The 20,114-nt window shown below is 43.6% G+C and overlaps 1 protein-coding gene across 5 annotated transcripts in view; it reads right to left on the minus strand.

Moving 5' to 3' along the window:
• Positions 1 to 20,114, minus strand: part of LOC135054806 (NACHT, LRR and PYD domains-containing protein 12-like) — a 613,159-nt gene that overhangs the window by 364,827 nt on the left and 228,218 nt on the right. The gene's annotated exons all lie outside the window — the stretch shown is intronic.

Below are 20,114 nucleotides of genomic sequence, written 5' to 3' on the forward strand. Positions count from 1 at the left end.
ACCTGGACAATTACCAAAAACTGCATAGTGGGAACAGTAAGGATGTCACATCAGGGTGTGATAGAGAAGATCCACAATGTCTAGGTCGACAGTCATTAGGTTGACCCCATACAGATAGAGCCATGCTCATTGCATGGCTGTATCGCAGGTGGGGGCATGCCTAATCGCAACTGCGCCTCAGCCCGCTGCCAAGCATACAGAGATGCTCCCATTCAAAGTAAATGGGATGCGCATGCGCGTCCCACTCGTTCCCAGTGGTACGCCTCGCCGGGCGCACCTAGTCACAGACGGAGCCATGATTAGCGTGGCTCCATCTGTGGGTTGACATGCATTAGGTCGACACCTACAAAAGGTTGACACAGGAAAAGGTCAGCAGGTACAAAAGGTCGACACATGAAAAAGTTGACATGGAAAATGGTCTACACAAAAAAGGTTGACACAATTTATTTGTTTTTTGGTGTAGTTTTCACTGTCAGAGCACAGGCAACCCCTAATAGTGAACCGCATCCCCGTGCATGGCATGGATGCCTCAACCAAACCCCCCTTCCTCGCAGCCTAAACCTAAGCCCTCCTTCCCACAGCCTAACCCTCCACCTGCACCCTTAGCCTAACCTCACCCCCCAAACCCGCGGCTTACATCTCCGGCAGCCAGGCAGTCACTTTGGGATCCCGGCTGTCAGGGTGCCGGCGCTGGGATTGTGATCTCATTCTGGATGCTGGTGCCGGCATTCTGAGCAGTGTCGGGATTACGGCATCAGTATTTCGACTGCCGGGATCCTTACCGTCGAGATCCTGACCAGATCCCGTTCTGTGTATCAATGTTTATGACATAGGACAAAGTGCAGCCAGAAATGATCATTACCAGATACAGTGCTACAGGAAGGTGCAGAATGCTCTCATTATACATATAGGACCAGACCTGATTTCCTCATCTCTGAACAACCAGACACATCAAGTCCTTGTGGAGGAAGAAAAAGTGTGACACTCTGAGAATCCCTTGAGCTAGAGCATAGAAACTATTCCTTCATCTAAAGCACATATATTGGGCCTGATTCAGGTTTATTTATTTATTTATTACCAGTTATTTATATAGTGCACACATGTTCCGCAGTGCTTTACAGAGGTTTGTAAGAAAGCAAAAAGCAAGCAACTGGGCAAAACCATATTGCATTGCAGGTGGGGCAGATGTAACATGCAGAGATTTAGATTTGGGTGGGGTGTGTTCAAACTGAATTCAAAATTTCAGTGTACAAATAAAGTGGTGTAACATTTGTGGGCTACATGCAAAAACAGTTAGTATTTACTCTGCATAGAAAAATATAATCCACCCAAGTTTTTGGTTTGCAGTGAACATTAAGTCCTGGAGTGCTGCGAATATTGTCTCCTATAGTTTGGGAGTGCTGTCCCCTATATAAGGGCACAAAGCAAGTACAACCAGTAACCATACAGAGTGCCGGATTCAGTATTGTGTGTGTATATAGAGTATATATATATATATATATATATATATATATATATATATATATATATATATTCTCTCTCGATACAGTTTTCTGAGGGCACACACTAAAAAATTTACAATTATATCCTAACCAGCAAACCAATAGTTCTAATATAACACATTTATTAAAATCTTTTTTTCAATAATTAAGAATGTACAATTGTATGACATATACAAAGACAATGTTCTTTTATACAATGCACAAGTAAAAAACAATACTCAATTGTAAGACTGTCATAAACTCCAACGCGTTTCGTCCGCTTAGGACTTAATCAGGAGTACATGTTGTAGCTGGTTTTTCGGTGGAGGAAAATGAGAAGAAAAGAAAAACATATATAAACATGAAATCACATATCACAATATCGAAATATCACAATACCGAAATGACCATCCCACAAAAGTGACCCCAATTTACTTTGCGGGTAACCGCAGACCCCAAAGTTCCCATCATTGGTTACAATGGAGCTGCGCTAAACTACATTGTAACCAGTGCGCTCCTCCTGATTGACAGTGCAGGAGCGAACAGCCAATCAGGAGAGTGCCATGACGTGGCGCTCCCTGATTGGCTGGCGGGACCTTCACTGACAGAAGTCACAGGGGGTCCCGCCATTCGGGAAAAGGTGTTCCATGTGTAAACATGGAACCCCTTTAGTAGCGTGGACCGGGTTTTTTTATATTTTTTATTTTAAACAAGTCCCTGAATTATGTCGAGAAAGAAGAGGACTGATCTACACTGGATTGTTTGTAAGAATACTTTTATTTTTACAGGTAATCCGTGTATTCTACTGGACAAGTGGATGTGAATAGCAGCATTGGAGGTAGGTAAGTATGTGAGTGTGTAAGTGTGTGTAAATAAATTGTACTGTCACGGTGTGTGTGTAGTGTTTTTTTGGAGGTATTTTTTTGTAGTAGAACTACAGGTACCAGCGGCCCCGTTCTTTCCCCACATGCTGTTACTTGTGGTTTTCCAAGTACCAGCTTGCGGGGGAGGCTTGCTGGGACTTGTAGTTCTTCTATAACAAATTAATATTCTTTAATTTTACACAAAGGCTATCAGCCTCCCATCCACCGCCCACAGATGGGGGGGGAATCGCCTCGGGCTTCACTCCTGGCCCTTGGGTGGCAGAAGGGGGACCCCTTAATAAAAGGGGTCCCCACTCCTCCAGGGTACCCCGGCCAGGGGTGACTAGTTGGGGGGGGGTAATGCCACGGCTGGAAGGACCTATATAAAAGTGTCCCCCCGCTGTGACATTATCTCCCTGGCTAGAGGAGCCCAGTGCTGGTTTAAAAAAGACGGGGGACCCCTACATGTTTTGTCCCCCATATTTTTTGAACCAGGACTGGACTCAGAACCCGGTGCTGGTTGTTTAAATATGGGGGGACTACAGTAATTCCCCCCCCCCCTGTATTTTTACAACCAGGACCGGCTCAAAGATTCCGAGGCTGGTTATGCTTAGGAGGAGGGACCCCACGCAATTTTTTTCCCTATTTTTAACACTTTCAACACTTCATATAATGTACACAATGAAGCCCTGCACGGATCTCACTAATCCGTCCGGGATTCATTGTGTTAAGTCCGGCAGTGTTTTACTAATTACTCCCATAAAACACTGGCCCTCATTCCGAGTTGTTCGCTCACTGCTAATTTTAGCAGAATTGCTAATAAGCTAAAATCCGGCAGTTCTGCGCATGCGTATGCATCTCAGGGCGCATGCGCTAAGCAAATTTACACAAAACTATGCTATTTTACTCACAGGCGGACAAAGCTTTTCAATCTCTCTGCTGATTGACAGAAAGTGGGAGTTTCTGGGTGGAAACTGGCCGTTTTCAGGGAGTGTGCTAAAAAACGCAGGCGTGCCAGGTAAAAAACGCAGGAGTGTCTGGAGAAACGGAGGAGTGGCAGTTCGGACGCTGGGCGTGTTTGTGACGTCAAACCAGGAGCTAAACGGACTGAGGTGATCGCAATCTAGGAGTAGGTCTGGAGCTACTCAGAAACTGCAAGGAAATTGCTTTCGTTAGCAATTCTGCTATGCTAAAATACACTCCCAGGGGGCGGTGGCTTTGTGTTTGCATTTCTGCTAAAAGTAGCTAGCGAGCGAACAACTCGGAATGAGGGCCCCTCTCCGACAATACGAATCACATCGACATCGGAAAATATGAAAGAAGACAACTCGGCAGCTTAGTAAATTACATGCAATTTATTAAAGAAGTTGCAAAAAAACACGACCGATCAATTCGAGATGAAACTCCCACCAAATCTACACAAATACGATTCTTAGTAAATATACCCCCATGTGAGATGAAGGCAAATGAGATGTCCCACGGTAATGCAGTTAAAATTCCAGCTGCTGGGTTCCCGGCGTTCAGGAGACAGATGCCGGAATCCCAACAGCCGGTGAAAACAGGATTTTAATACCTACCGGTAAATACTTTTCTCCGTAGAGGATGCTGGGGTCCATTTCATGACCATGGGGTATAGACGGTTCCGCAGGAGCCATGGGCACTTTAAGACTTTTCAAAGGGTGTGAACTGGCTCCTCCCTCTATGCCCCTCCTCCAGACCTCAGTTATAGTAGCTGTGCCCAGGGAGACGGACATTTCAAGGAAAGGATTTACTTTTAAACTAATGGTGAGATTCACACCTGCTCACACTTCAACCATGCCGCACACATGGCATTCAACAAAACACACGCCAACAGGCATGAACCATTTGTAGCAACATGCTGAAAACAAAAGTAACACAACGTGTGTAACTATAATGAACAAACTGCAGGTAAAGTATGCACTGGGTCGGGCGCCCAGCATCCTCTACGGACTAGGAGAAAAGGATTTTCTAAGTATTAAAATCCTGTTTTCTCATACGTTCTTTCATGACCATGGGGTTTATACCAAAGCTCCAGTACGGACGGGAGAGTGCGGATGGCCCTGCAGCACTGATTGACCAAACTTGAGGTCCTCATCAGCCAAAGTGTCAAACTTATAAAATTTAGCAAAAGTGTTTGACCCTGACCAAATAGCTGCTCGGCAAAGTTGTAATGCCGAGACTTCCCGGGCAGCCGCCCTGGATGAGTCCACTTTCCTAGTAGAATGGGCCTTCACCAACGTCGGTATCGGCAATCCTGCCGCAGAATGAGCGTGCTGAATCGTACCTCTGATCCAGCGCGCAATAGTCTGCTTAGAAGCAGGACACCCAATCTTGTTGGGAGCATACAGGACAAACAGAGTCTCTGTTTTCCGTATCTGAGCTGTTCTTGCGACATAAATCTGCAAATCTCTAACCACATCTAGAGACTTTGACTCAGTGAAAGTGTCAGTAGCTACTGGCACCACAATAGGTTGGTTTATGTAGAAAGATGAAACAACCTTTGGAAAAAAATGTGGGCAAGTTCTCAACTCTGCCCTATCTTCATGAAAGATCAGGTAAGGGCTCTTGTGAGACAAGGCCCCCAACTCAGACACCCGCCTTGCGGATGCCAAGGCCAAAAGCATCACCACTTTCCAAATGAGAAACTTCAACTGTATCTCCTGTAGAGGTTCAAACCAACTCGATTGAAGGAACTGCAACACCACATTAAGGTCCCATGGTGCCACAGGAGGCACAAATGGAGGCTGGATGTGCAGAACCCCTTTCACGAACGTCTGAACTTCTGGAAAGGAGGCTAATTGCTTTTGAAAGCCAATCTAAGGCCCACATCCATACCAGCCTGCAGAAAATGGAGAAAACATCCTAACTCAAACTCTTCCGTAGGAGCCTTCTTGGATTCACACCAAGACACATATTTTCTCCAAATACGGTGGTAATGTTTAGACGTTCCTCCTCTCCTGGCCTGAATAAGAGTGGGGATGACTTCCTTGGCAATACCCTTTCGGGCTAGGATCCGGCGCCCAACAGGCATGCCGTCAAACGTAGCCGCGGTAAGTCTTGATACACCCACGGTCCCTAGTAGGTCCCCTCGAGGAGGAAGAGGCCGAGGATCTTCTATGAGCAACTCCTGAAGATCTGGATACCAAGCCCTCCTTGGCTAGTCTGGGGCAATGAAGATTGCTCAAACTCTTGTTCTTATTATTATTTTGAGAACTTTTGGAATCAGCGACAGTGGAGGGAAAAATATATACCGACGGAAACACCCACTGGGTCACCAGTGCATCCACTGCTATTGCTTGAGAGTCTCTCGACCTGGAACAATATCTGTGAAGCTTCTTGTTTAGACGAGATGCCATCATGTCTACTTGAGGAACTCCCCAAAGACTTGTCACCTCTGCGAAGACTTCTTGGTGGAGGCCCCACTCTCCTGGATGGAGATCGTGTCTGCTAAGGAAGTCTGCTTCCCAGTTGTCCACTCCCGGAATGAACATTGCTGACAGAGCTCTAACATGTCTTTCTGCCCAGAGGAGAATCCTTGTCACCTCTGCCACTGCCGCTCTGCTTTTCGTTCCGTCTTGCCTGTTTATGTACGCGACTGCTGTTACATTGTCCGACTGGATCTGCATGGGTTGAGCTTGAAGAAGGTGTACTGCTTGTAGAAAGCCATTGTAAATGGCTCTCAATTCCAGAATGTTTATGTGAAGGCAGGCTTCCTGACTTGACCATTTTCCTTGGAACCTTTCCCCCTGTGTGACAGCTCCCCAGCCTCGGAGACTTGCATCCGTGGTTATTAGGACCCAGTCGTGAATCCCAAACCTGCGTCCCTCTAGTAGGTGAGAACTGTAACCACCACAGGAGCGAAATTCTGGCTTTGGGGGACAGGATTATTTTCCGGTGCATGTGTAGGTGGGATCCGGACCAGTTGTCCAACAGGTCCCACTGGACTACTCTGGCATGAAATCGGCCAAACTGTATGGACTCGTTGGCCGCTACCATTTTCCCCAACAACCGAATGCATTGATGGATCGACGCGCTTGTTGGTTTCAATATTTGTTTGACCATTTTCTGGATTTCCAGAGTTTTTTCCACTGGAAGAAATACTCTCCGTACTTCTGTGTCCAGAATCATCCCTAAAAAGGACAATCTTGTCGTCGGGTCCAACTGCGACTTTGGAGAATTCATGATCCAACCGTGATGTTGGAGTACTGACAGGGAGAGTGCGATGTTCTGCACCAACTGTTCCCTGGATCTCGCTTTTATCAGGAGATCGTCCAGTTAAGGAATTATAATGACTCCTTTTTTGTCGAAGGAGGACCATCATCTCCGCCATCACCTCGATGAATACCCTCGGTGCCGTGGAGAGTCCGAGCGGTAACGTCTGGAACTAGTAATGGCAATCCTGTACTGCGAATCTCAGATAAGCTTGGTGAGGAGGATAAATGGGAACATGCAAGTAAGCATCCTTTATGTCTACTGACACCATGAAGTCCCCCTCCTCCAGACTGGAAATCACTACCCTCAGGGATTCCATCTTGAACTTGAACCTTTTCAGGTAGAGATTCAGATTTTTCAGGTTTAAAATCGGTCTGACCGAACCGTCCAGCTTCGGAACCACGAAGAGGCTTGAATTAAAACCTTCTCCTTGCTGCGACAAGGGTACCAGGACAATGACCTGATCCTGACATAATTTTTGAATTGCCGTTGTTACTGCCTCTCTTCCTGGAAGAGAAGCTGGCAAGGTCGATTTGAAAAATCGGCATGGGGGGACGTCTTGAAACTCTAGTTCTAGGTCCAGGTCAGATTGAATCCAGATTTGGCTGAAAAGTTTCAGACGTGCTCCCATTTGAGCAGACTCCCGCAAGGGAGCCCCAGCTTCATGCTGCAGATTTGGCAGAAGCAGGGGTGGACTTCTGCTCCTGCGATCCAGGAGACGCTGCGGATTTCTTTCCTTTTCCCCTTTGCTAAAAAGGGGAACCTTTGGCCTTTTTGTATTTATTGGGCTACAAGGACTGCATGTGAGAGTGATATGTATTTTTTGCTGGTGTAGGACCAAAAGGCAAGAATGTCGACTTACTTGCAGTAGCCGCCGAGACTAACGCATCCAGCCCATCACCAAACAAGGCCTAACCATTATACGGGAGAGCCTCCATATTTCTTTTGGAATCTGCATCAGCATTCCACTGGAGAATCCACAACGCCCTCCGAGCTGATACTGCCATGGTAGCAGTTCTTGATCCCAAGAGACAAATATATTTCATGGTTTCTAGTACGTTCGCAGTAGCGTCTTTGATATGACCTAACGTTAGGAGTATCTCGTCTCCATCTATTGTGTCAATGTCTAATGACAAGTTTTCTGACCACTTTTCAATTGCACTACTCACCCACGCACAGACAATGGTAGGCCTGAGTAGTGTCCCATTGGCCACATCAATAGATCACCTCACTCACTTGTGGTCTGTCGGCTCCTTAAGTGAAGCTATTCCAGGCACAGGGAGAAACACCTTTTCCCTTTTATGACAAGGCCCTGTCTAAAATGCGGGGTGACTCCCACTTTTTGGAAAAAGGTAAGCTGCCTGAATTCCTTTTGGGAATCTGAAATTTCTTTTCAGGTTAAATCAGGCTCCCTCCAAGAGACTGTTCAACTCCTGAGGTGGAGGCAAATTATATTACTGCTTTACTAAAGTAAACCCTCTCCTTGTGGTAAAAGAGGGGGCTTCGTAACTTCTAACACCTCCTTTATAGCTAAAACATGTTTTGAATGCTTTTTGCTAAGGACCTAGTCCCCTGGAATCACTAGTGTCGACACAGGAATCCGAGTCCGTGTCGGTATCAGTTTGTACTACTTGTGCAAATTTGTATGTGACCCAGAGCGGTCCCTGTGGATGAAAGGCAGAACTATTAAAAATCACATCTTCAACAGATTATATTCAGTTTTCTGTATGAGATTCAGTACAACCTCTTACTGATATGATTCACACTATCATGTAACCTTTCACCCAGTCAGGCTCTTGGCATCATATTACACCTCTGTGTCTCTAACATGTCTCCCACAGAGGAAGAGTTCCCTGCCACAGACATGTCAAACACGTGCACAACTACACCACAGACACTCTGGGACTTATAGGGGACAGACACACAGTAAAATCTGTCAGAGGGACACAGATAGGATTTGCCAGTTTCCAACCAGCGACAGTAACACAATGCCTGTGAACACAAAATGCCCACTGACATGCAGCGCTTTTATAATGCTAATCACACAATTATATAGCACCAAATTTACTGTGGCCCCCCCTGTTTTGCACCCTGATATTTGTTCAGTAGTGGAGGGGGACCAGCGTTGTCTCTGCAGCCTGAGGAGAGAGAGAAAATGGCGCTGAGCAGTGTGCTGGCTGACTGAGGAGGAAGCTCCACTCTTCAATGGCATGTTTCTCCTCAGCTTTTATGAGGTAATTTTTTATACTGGCAGGGGTAGGACTGTGTCTCAGCAACTTATGTCCCTAATTTATGCCAGTTTTCATAGGTTTCATGCTGCCCAGGGCGCCCCCCCTGCACCCTGCAGTACCTGTGTATGTGTGGGCAACACGGCGCGCTGCGCTCCCGCCAGCCGTGCGATACCTTTAGCCGTTACTTTCTTGATTGGAGATCTGTCTTCTAACACTCACCTGTCTTCTGCATACTTGCCTACCTGACCCTCTCCATGAGGGAGAAAATGCTCTGTTCCTGGACTTTCCTGGTAATGTATGATTGCCATCACCTGTGGTGAAACACCTTTCCTATCAATTAACTAGCTCACCACAGGTGATGGCAATCATACATTACCAGGAAAGTCCAGGAACAGAGCATTTTCTCCCTCATGGAGAGGGTCAGGTAGGCAAGTATGGTCTTCTGACTTCTGGCTCTGTGAGGGGTGTGACGGTGTGCTGTGGGAGTGAGCATCTAGGCACGGCTAGCATTCAGTTCTCTTCAGGAGCTAATGGTGTCCTGTCAGCCAGAAGAAGAGCCATGAAACTCTTTAGGAAGTTGGTTCCTACTTCTGCCCCCTCAGTCCCACGAAGCAGGGAGACTGTTGCCCGCAGTTCTCCCTGAAAATAAAAAACCTAACATAAGTCTTTTCAGAGAAACTCAGTAGAGCTCCTCTGGAGTGCATCCAGTCTGCCTGAGCACATTTCTAAAACTGAGGTCTGGAGGAGGGGCATAGAGGGAGGAGCCAGTACACACCCTTGGAAAAGTCTTAAAGTGCCCATGGCTCCTGCGGAACCGTGGTCATGAAATGGACCCCAGCATCCTCTAGGACGTATTAGAAATACCAACAGTTGAAATCCTGCCTGCCGTGTGCGATATCCACTCGCTTGGCGGGTCCATGCCACCAACCGAGTGGGAATAGAACCTGTGGCGAGTGAAGTGAGCCACTGGGCCCAAAACTTGGCGAGAGGACTCACTGCCGGGATTCTCGCAGATGGAATGCCACTGTCGGTATATTGACAGCCGGCATCCATCTGCCGGTAAATCATACCGAGACCGTACCACGCATATGTTGGCAGCAATAAGCTTTCAAAACTCACTGATATAGGGATCAGCCATATCTTGGTATGTTGGCTAAAAACAAACACAATGCTGAATATTAATCAGTTGTAAATTGCTCAGTTCCTTATGGGGCATGTTGGAAAATGCAGACATAAAATGACCCCACTAAATGGGCCAAGGGTAATCCAGAAGCCATCCAGCCAATGGTCTATGATCCTATCACTTAGGTGCCTGACTGGGTGGTCTTCAGTATGCCGAGTGTCGGGATCCTGGCGCACAGTATACCGGCGCCGGGATCCCGTCACCCGGCATACTGACAGCTATTCTCCCTCGTGGGGGTCCACGACCCCCCTGGAGGGAGAATAAATAGCGTGGTGTGCATAGCGCACCACCGTGCCCGCAAGGGGCTACTTTGCACTCGCCACACTGTCGGTATACCGGCGGTCGGGCTCCCGCCACCGGTATGCTGGTCGCCGGTATCCCGGCCGCCGGCATACCATACTGAACCCGCCTGACTACGCAGCAGGACTGTTACACATGTCACTATATGCCTTCCCTAACTACTGTAAGCACAAGGAGCAGCCTGCTACTAATGTAACGTGATTGCTGAGACAGTGATTAAGGTCATGGAGACTCTTACAGATACTCTATATATTACTATATGGGAAACAATGGGCAGCCTGCTACTAATGTAATGTGATTGCTGCACTGAGACAATGGGGGTAATTCCAAGTTGATCGCAGCAGGAATTTTGTTAGCAATTGGGTCAAAACCATGTGCACTGCAGGGGAGGCAGATATAACATGTGCAGAGAGAGTTAGATTTGGGTGGGTTATTTTATTTATGTGCAGGATAAATACTGGCTGCTTTATTTTTACACTGCAATTTAGATTGCAGATTGAACACACCACACCCAAATCTAATTCTCTCTGCACATGTTATATCTGCCTCCCCTGCAGTGCACATGGGGGGGGGGGGGGGGGATTCCAAGTTGATCGCAACAGGAAATTTTTTAGCAGTTGGGCAAAACCATGTGCACTACAGGGGGGCAGATATAACGTTTGCAGAGAGAGTTATGGGCCCTACTCACTTGGCGATGCGCCGCCGAGGTGCCCGACGGCCGATACGGCCGACGAGCAACCCGGCGGCGGGGGGGCAGTGACGGGGGGAGTGAAGTTTCTTCACTCCCCCCGTCACACGGCTCCATTGAAGCGCAGGCAAATATGGACGAGATCGTCCATATTGGCCTGCATGCACAGCCGACGGGAGATCAGCGATGAACGAGCGCGGGGCCGCGCATCGTTCATCGCTGGAGTCTCCACACTGAAAGATATGAACGAGTTCTCGTTCATTTATGAACGAGATCGTTCATATCTTTCAGAATATCGGCCAGTGTGTAGGGCCTATTAGATTTGGGTGGGTTATTTTGTTTCTGTGCAGGGTAAATACTGGCTGCTTTATTTTTACACTGCAATTTAGATTGCAGATTGAACTCGCAACACCCAAATCTATCTCTCTCTGCACATGTTAAATCTGCCTCCCCTGCAGTGCACATGGGCCCTCATTCCGAGTCGTTCGCTCGGTAATTTTCATCGCATCGCAGTGAAATTCCGCTTATTACGCATGCGCAATATTCGCACTGCGACTGCGCCAAGTAATTTTGCTATGAAGATAGGATTTTTACTCACGGCTTTTTCTTCGCTCCGGCGATCGTAGTGTGATTGACAGGAAATGGGTGTTACTGGGCGGAAACACGGCGTTTTAGGGGCATGTGGTTAAAAACGCTACCGTTTCCGGAAAAAACGCAGGAGTGGCTGGAGAAACGGGGGAGTGTCTGGGCGAACGCTGGGTGTGTTTGTGACGTCAAACCAGGAACGACAAGCACTGAACTGATCGCAGATGCCGAGTAAGTCTGAAGCTACTCTGAAACTGCTAAGTAGTTTGTAATCGCAATATTGCGAATACATCGTTCGCAATTTTAAGATGCTAAGATTCACTCTCAGTAGGTGGCGGCTTAGCGTGTGTAACTCTGCTAAAATCGCCTTGCGAGCGATCAACTCGGAATGACCTCCATGGTTTTGCCCAATTGCTAACAAAATTCCTGCTGTGATCAACTTGGAATTACCCCCATGGTTTTATCCAACTGCTAACAAAATTCCTGCTGCGATCAACTTGGAATTACCCCTAATAATAATAATAATAATAATAATAATAGTATATTTCTCCAACAGGACTCAAGGTGCTCTACAGACATCAAAAACAATGCACATAATACAGCGGATCTAAGTAATACAGCAATAGTTAAGCATCACAGACATAAAAGAAAACCTTAAGCACACAGAAAGCATAATGCATGATTGGTGTAGGCATTTTGGGTAATAACTTCCAAGGGTTGTGTATTCCACCCTCACAAGGTACCAGGTGTGGCAGCCATCTTGGGCGCACAGCGTAGGATTACCCAGAGTGGAATAGCTACCCCTAGAAGAGATGACACAAAAATAAGATTTTATTAACTACCGGTAAATCCTTTTCTTATAGTCTGTAGAGGAAACTGGGGTCCATTTAGTACCATGGGGTATAGATGGGTCCACTAGGAGCCTTGGGCACTTTATGACATCAATAGTGTGCGCTGGCTCCTCCCTCTATGCCCCTTCCTACCAGACTCAGTCTAGAAACTGTGCCCATGGATACAGACATACTTTGAGAGAAGGATTTAAAAGGATAGTGGTGAGATTTGAACCAGCAAACACAAAACAAGAGGAAAGCCAAGCTAACCAAACTTAGGCCCTCATTCCGAGTTGATCACTTACTAGCAACATTTTGCAGCACTGGAAGCAGATAGTCGCCGCCTATGGGGGAGTGTATTTTCGCCTTGCAAGTGTGCAAACGCCTTTGCAGCAGAGCAGCACAAAAAAGTTTTTTGCAGTTTCTGAGTAGCTCTGGACTTACTCAGCCGCTGCCATCACTTTTTGGTCCCGGAATTGACGTCAGACACCCGCCCTGCAAACGTTTGGACATGTCTGCGTTTTTCCAAACACTCACAGAAAACGGTCAGTTGACACGCATAAATGCCCTCTGTCAATCACCTTGTGATCAGGTGTGCGAATGAATTCATCGTTACATCCATCGCTCAGCACTGATCCTCCTTGTACCCGTATGATGCGCCTGCGCATTGCGGTGCATACGCACTAGAGATGTGCACCGGAAATTTTTCGGGTTTTGTGTTTTGGTTGTGGATTCGGTTCCGCGGCCGTGTTTTGGATTCGGACGCGTTTTGCCAAAACCTCCCTGAAATTTTTTTGTCGGATTCGGGTGTGTTTTGGATTTATGTGTTTTTTTGCAAAAAACCCTCAAAAAAACTTAAATCAATTTGGGTGTCATTTTGATCCCATAGTATTATTAACCTCAATAACCATAATTTACACTCATTTTCAGTCTATTCTGAACACCTCACACCTCACAATATTATTTTTAGTCCTAAAATTTGCACCGAGGTCGCTGTATGGCTAAGCTAAGCGACACAAGTGGCCGACACAAACACCTGGCCCATCAGGGAGTGGCACTGCAGTGTCAGACAGGATGGCACTTCAAAAAAATAGTCCCCAAACAGCACATGATGCAAAGAAAAAAAGAAAAGCACCAAGGTCGCTGTGTGACTAAGCTAAGCAACACAAGTGGCCGACACAAACACCTGGCCGATCTAGGAGTGGAGGAAAATATACAGCGCTGCTTGACACAGTGTACTCTAAAATGTATATATTTAATATGGAGAATTATAAAGGTGACAATACTTAAAACAATTAGAGAATAAAAATAATACTAACAACACTCTGAGGTATAATATGTCTCATAAATGACTTCAGGTGGACTTAAATGCTAACATTAGATCAGCTAAGCACTCATTAATATACTAAAGCCAACACAAGCACAGTCATAATAATGGACCAGGTGTACGTTAATTCATCCAATTGGATGTAGTTACCAAGTCTGTGTTCCGTTTAAAAGGGTCCCGTAAGGTATGAGTCCGTATGGCAGCGGTAATGATGTTGGGGTCCTGGTTCACAGTTCACTTGGAACTCTGTGTTCCGTTAAGTGGATCCTCCTATAGATGTCATAGGCAGTAGCAATGCCTGTGGGGGTCCTGGTTCACGGAGGTGAGGATGAAAGCAATGGTCCTGACTGCAAGTGATGGCGTGATGGAAGTGCTGGTCAGCATAAGTCCACACAGGTCGTTACCTAACGCGTTTCGCTGCTCCAGGCAGCTTTGTCAAAGGTATTGTGACATTGAGACAGATCACCCTTTTATAGGGGAAGTGATGTCATCATTGGAGACAGCTGATGCTTAATTATTAATCTAAACGTGTTGCTAAAAATAGTACAGAAATAGGTCTGATATTCGGTATTCAATATAAAACATCATTTCAATTGTGTATTTATTAAAAACGAAGCTGGAAACGAGAAAAGTGGCTAGTGGTTTTAATTAATTATTTATATCGGGTCCGATCATGTGATTACGGATCGGATAATGACCAATGAGGAATTGTTTAGAGATCATGTGAAAGTGTCACATGATCTACTGGGTGGAAAGCATTATTGTGGATATCGTTTTACCAAGTTTGTATTTAGTATTGAGACGCATGAAGATCCGGTCACGTGATCGGACATTTGCCGATCACGTGATGTGGTCTCGCGTTAGGACAGTATTTCACGTAACGTGACGTATTGGAAAGTTTCGGCTAGGAAAACATACTCATCACAGCGCCCATATATATACTTGTTATATATCTTCTCCAGCAACACATAGTCCTCCTGGGCTGCAGTGATGAGCTGTTTTTCCAATTTTGACAACAGAGAATACAAAAATATATTCAAAAATGGGATACAGAACAGGTTACGGATCACCAGCCTGAGGTTGAATCCCTTAGAGGTGATTTCCTCAGATTTGAAGATCTCTTGAAGCTGGAAACGAGAAACTGGCTAGATAGCACCAATTTACAAAAATATATAGACGCTAAAATGATCCCACGTGGATTACGTATTTTTAAACCATCTATTTTTGGAGATAATAGGGACTTTCAGGCTAAGTGGGAGAACACACTAGACAAATGTTCATTAGTCTTAATGGAACTGATTATTCAGTTCCGTAATGAAAATGTCAAAACAGCTATAAATGAAATAGAATCCCTAAAAAAGAAATTGGAACCACACAATGCGGCACGGGAATTCAGGGAACATGACAGAACATTGACTGAAAAACTCCTTAAATATGAACAAACCATCACGGATACTAAGTGTAAAAAATTTAAAAGAGATCTAGAAGATTATGACAAGGGTGAGGTTAGATCCTATAAGAAAAAATATGATAGACCTAATAGTCATCAATTCCAAGAAGGTCTATCTAACCGTACTGGGTCAAAATTCAATAGGAATGCCCCTTCTAGACGTCCTTCATTTAAACAACACGACTCCTCTGACCAATTTAGACCTAAAGAACATAGGCAACAAAACATGGGTACAAGATATTATTCCCGTTCTAACGGTGATAGACCCGACGAACGTTATTTAGGGGCTAAACCTAAAAATAATTCAACTATTGGTCAGAGATCATATCAATCTAAAGACTCCACTGCTTCTCCCTCTTTTTTAGAACAGGACCACCACAAATCAGGGTGGGACAATCGATCCCCTCTGGAACAAACCCCAAAAAGAGGTCGAAGTTTAAGCCAAGAGGGAGAAGGGGTGGGAAAAAAGAGAAACTTAAGAAACTAAGGGTTCAGCTTAATAAAACAAAAAATCTGAATCCCATAGGTATTTTTAATTTGTCTAGCAGGACATTAAATAAAGATGAAATCTCCCTGCTACAAAAGGGCCTTAAATTCTCTCCGACAGCTGAACCTAATATCTTTAATCTGTTTGTAGATTTAAATAGATTTATTCGAACTTTGTGTCGAAAGAGGTTTTTTGCCCAAAAAAATCTGGAGAAAATTGATTCGAATCTGTCTCCAATTTTCTTGGATGAGACAGATGACCCAATACTCCGTATTCTTGATGAACTACATCAAGAAAATCAAAAAGATACCTCATTTATTATTCCCAACCAGAAAATCTTTGACGTCAATAGAGATCATCTTAAAGTAAAATCTGATTTTTTCCCTATTTCATCAAAAAGTAGTAACATCGAATGCTTCTACAGAACCACATTGGATAATTTTAGAACGATGTGTACACAACACACCAAAAATAACAGTCGGATAAAAAGTAATCTCAGGAAACAGGAGAAAAAAGCCCTAACCAGACTAATGAAAGACACTTCATTAGTTATCAAAGAGGCCGATAAAGGCGGTGGACTTGTCATCCAGGACAGAGGTGATTATATAAAAGAGGCCACCAGACAATTAGAAAATGAGGACTTCTATAAAAAACTACCCAAAGATCCATCTGCTTTATTTTCCTCAGATCTAGAAAATTTACTTCATGAAGCATTAGAAGAAGGGGTCATATCCAAGGAGGAATATAAATTTCTTTTTCCCCCCTTCCCCACTATTCCTATCTACTATCACTTACCAAAAATTCACAAGTCCCTCACTTCACCCCCGGGTCGCCCCATCATCTCCGGTATTAATTCTCTCACCTCTAATTTGTCCGCATATGTTGACAGTTTTCTTCAACCCCGGGTCTCTCTGTTGAGGTCCCATATACGAGACACTACACATTTCCTTCAATTAATCCAAAACATTCAGTGGAAACCAACATACGCTTTCCTCACTTTGGACGTCCAGAGTCTTTATTCTAACATCCCACACACTCTGGGCGTCCAAATAATAAAAGAAAAATTGGATCAGGATGGAGACCTCACAGAGAGACATAGACAATTCATCACTGATTCTATTCTTTTCATTCTCCAGCACAATTATTTTCTTTTTTCAGACACTTTTTTTCTCCAAGTCATGGGAACGGCCATGGGAACCAGGTTCGCGCCCGGATACGCTAACCTCTACATGGGAGCGGTCGAAGACCGCCTTGTGTGGGTGAGCGACCGAGGCGCGCACCTGGTTTTCTATGGCCGTTACATAGACGATCTATTTTTTATTTGGGATGGGGACGCACAGTCAGCACTCTACTTTGTCACTTTTCTTAACACCAATGAATTTAATTTAACTTTCACTCATTCCTACCACCCCACACATATTTCCTTCTTGGATGTGACCCTTAACATTATAGAAGGGTCCATCCAAACCTCCAACCATATCAAAGAAGTAGGAAGCAATGCATACCTACATTATGAAAGTGCCCATTACATCCCATGGAAGCTGAACATTCCAAAGGGCCAACTTATGCGTATAAGGAGAAATTGTTCATCTGACTCTGTCTTCCATAAACAAGCTTCTGATATGTTGATAGCCTTTGAAAATAGAGGCTATCCAAAAGACCTACTATGTAGAGCTTTAGAGGAAGTCAATACAATGGACAGGAATCAACTCCTACAAACAAAATCTAAGACCAAACAAAAATCTCAACATCATGAATTGTCATTCATTTCAACATTTAATAGTTGTTCTAATGAAATTAAACAAATTATTAACAATAATTATAATATTCTTAGATATGATACTACTTTGAAGGACCTTTTACCACCCAAACCTAGGTTCATATTCAGGAGAAACCGATCTTTGGGTTCATATTTAGCCCCCAGTTATATAAAAAAACCCTCCCCTAATGTACAACTAACGGCCAAAAGCTCTTGGTTCCCAAAACAAACAGGATTTTACAAGTGCAGTAAAAATAAATGCATTACTTGTAAACATGCATTAAATAAAACTACTAAACTACCTAAAACCATTACCGATAGAGACATTAGTATTACCAGCTTTGTGACATGTGACACAAGCTGGGTAGTATATGTCTTAATCTGTGGTTGTAACCTATTATATGTAGGATGGACCACAAGGCCACTTAAAACTCGCTTTACAGAACATAGGAGAAATATCCTTAATAAATTAACTAACCATAGCATTCCTAGACATTTTACTAAATATCATCAGGGGAACCCGGAAAGCTTAAAAATCATTGGTCTTGAACATATTCCCATTACCAAAAGAGGAGGAGACAGATTTGGAAATCTCTGTAAACAGGAGATATATTGGACTTTCCAATTAAACTCTTTACATCCTGAAGGCCTAAATGAAGCGCTAGAACTTAACACCATACTATGAATTTCTTTCTGCCCATAAAATTATGTTTTTTCTGTATTCTGATAAAGATTAAAGACTAATCAATACACAATATACTAATATATTTCAACCTTTTTTTTTTTTTTTTTCCCATCAAATTTATATTGGAAATTTAAAATATTTACATATAAATTAGACACAAACATCATGTATTTAATTGTTCAGCATTTCTTATGTCAAAAAATCCTTAAATATGAGAAGACCAACATTTAGATAAGAACAATAAGAACAATCATAGAAACTGTAATAAAAACTAAAGAATAATGAATTAAGTAATATGTTCTTTTCAAAAATAGTAATATTATTGAAAACATAATTACAATATTAATTATTAATAAGAAAATAGTTTAGATAGATTCATGAGTACCAATCCAATAATAATATTTAAAATACTACTTGATACGAAATAAGACTTAGTTCCAATTATAACGGGAATATTGATAAATATGATAATAAAAATAAAAATAACATAAATAATCACTAATCAAAACTTAACTAGGATTATTCATTAAAATACAGCGCCTGCATACTGCTTACATATAAGCACTATGCAGTATTGTGCTTTATGAACCATTGGTAACGATTTCCTCTTCTAAATGGATTTTAGATCTATTCTTTATATGAATATCTATCCAAATACAATAAGTGGAATCATCCAGATATGTAATTTAGAATCATTATTCTTTATGCTATATGACCTGACCCCAATACAGGAATTTATCCGATATTAGAGTGTCTGACATGTTCCCTGATATTCCTTTGCCGTATATGTGTGTTTTCTAGTGATATATAAAATAATTAAATCAGTCCATAAACAACCGTAACTAAAATTAAATTCATTTCCAAGCAGCATTATGCAACTAATTGGGATCCGGCGGTTGCTTAGCAACTGATTTGGTTTATGTCGAACTAAACTCCAATGAAAGGCCTCCATTTAACCAATCAGGTAGATACATAGATGTCACGTGATCGGCAACAGTCCGACCACGTGACACTGACTTTCCTCAATGCCAAAACTTTCCCTAGCCGAAACTATCCAATACGTCACGTTACGTGAATTATCGTCCTAACGCAAGACCATATCACGTGATCGGCAAATGTCCGATCACGTGGTCGTATATGTGTGTTTTTTTTTTTTTTTTAGTGTTATATAAAATAATTAAATTAGCCCATAAACAACCGTGATTAAAATTAAATTCATTTCCAAGCAGCATCATGCAACTAACTGGGCTCCGGCGGTTGCTTAGCAACTGATTTGGTTTATGTCGAACTAAACTCCAATGAATGGCTTCCATCTAACCAATCAGGTAGATACATAGATGTCACGTGATCGGCAACAGTCCGACCACGTGACACTGATTTTCCTCAATGTTAAAACTCTTCCTAGCCGAAACTTTCCAATACGTCACGTTACGTGAAATACTGTCCTAACGCGAGACCACATCACGTGATCGGCAAATGTCCGATCACGTGACCGGATCTTCATGCGTCTCAATACTAAATACAAACTTGGTAAAACGATATCCACAATAATGCTTTCCACCCAGTAGATCATGTGACACTTTCACATGATCTCTAAACAATTCCTCATTGGTCATTATCCGATCCGAAATCACATGATCGGACCCGATATAAATAATTAATTAAAACCACTAGCCACTTTTCTCGTTTCCAGCTTCGTTTTTAATAAATACACAATTGAAATGATGTTTTATATTGAATACCGAATATCAGACCTATTTCTGTACTATTTTTAGCAACACGTTTAGATTAATAATTAAGCATCAGCTGTCTCCAATGATGACATCACTTCCCCTATAAAAGGGTGATCTGTCTCAATGTCACAATACCTTTGACAAAGCTGCCTGGAGCAGCGAAACGCGTTAGGTAACGACCTGTGTGGACTTATGCTGACCAGCACTTCCATCACGCCATCACTTGCAGTCAGGACCATTGCTTTCATCCTCACCTCCGTGAACCAGGACCCTCACAGG

Source organism: Pseudophryne corroboree, chromosome 3 (genome assembly GCF_028390025.1).
Source record: "Pseudophryne corroboree isolate aPseCor3 chromosome 3, aPseCor3.hap2, whole genome shotgun sequence".
Classification (NCBI taxonomy): Eukaryota; Metazoa; Chordata; class Amphibia; order Anura; family Myobatrachidae; genus Pseudophryne; species Pseudophryne corroboree.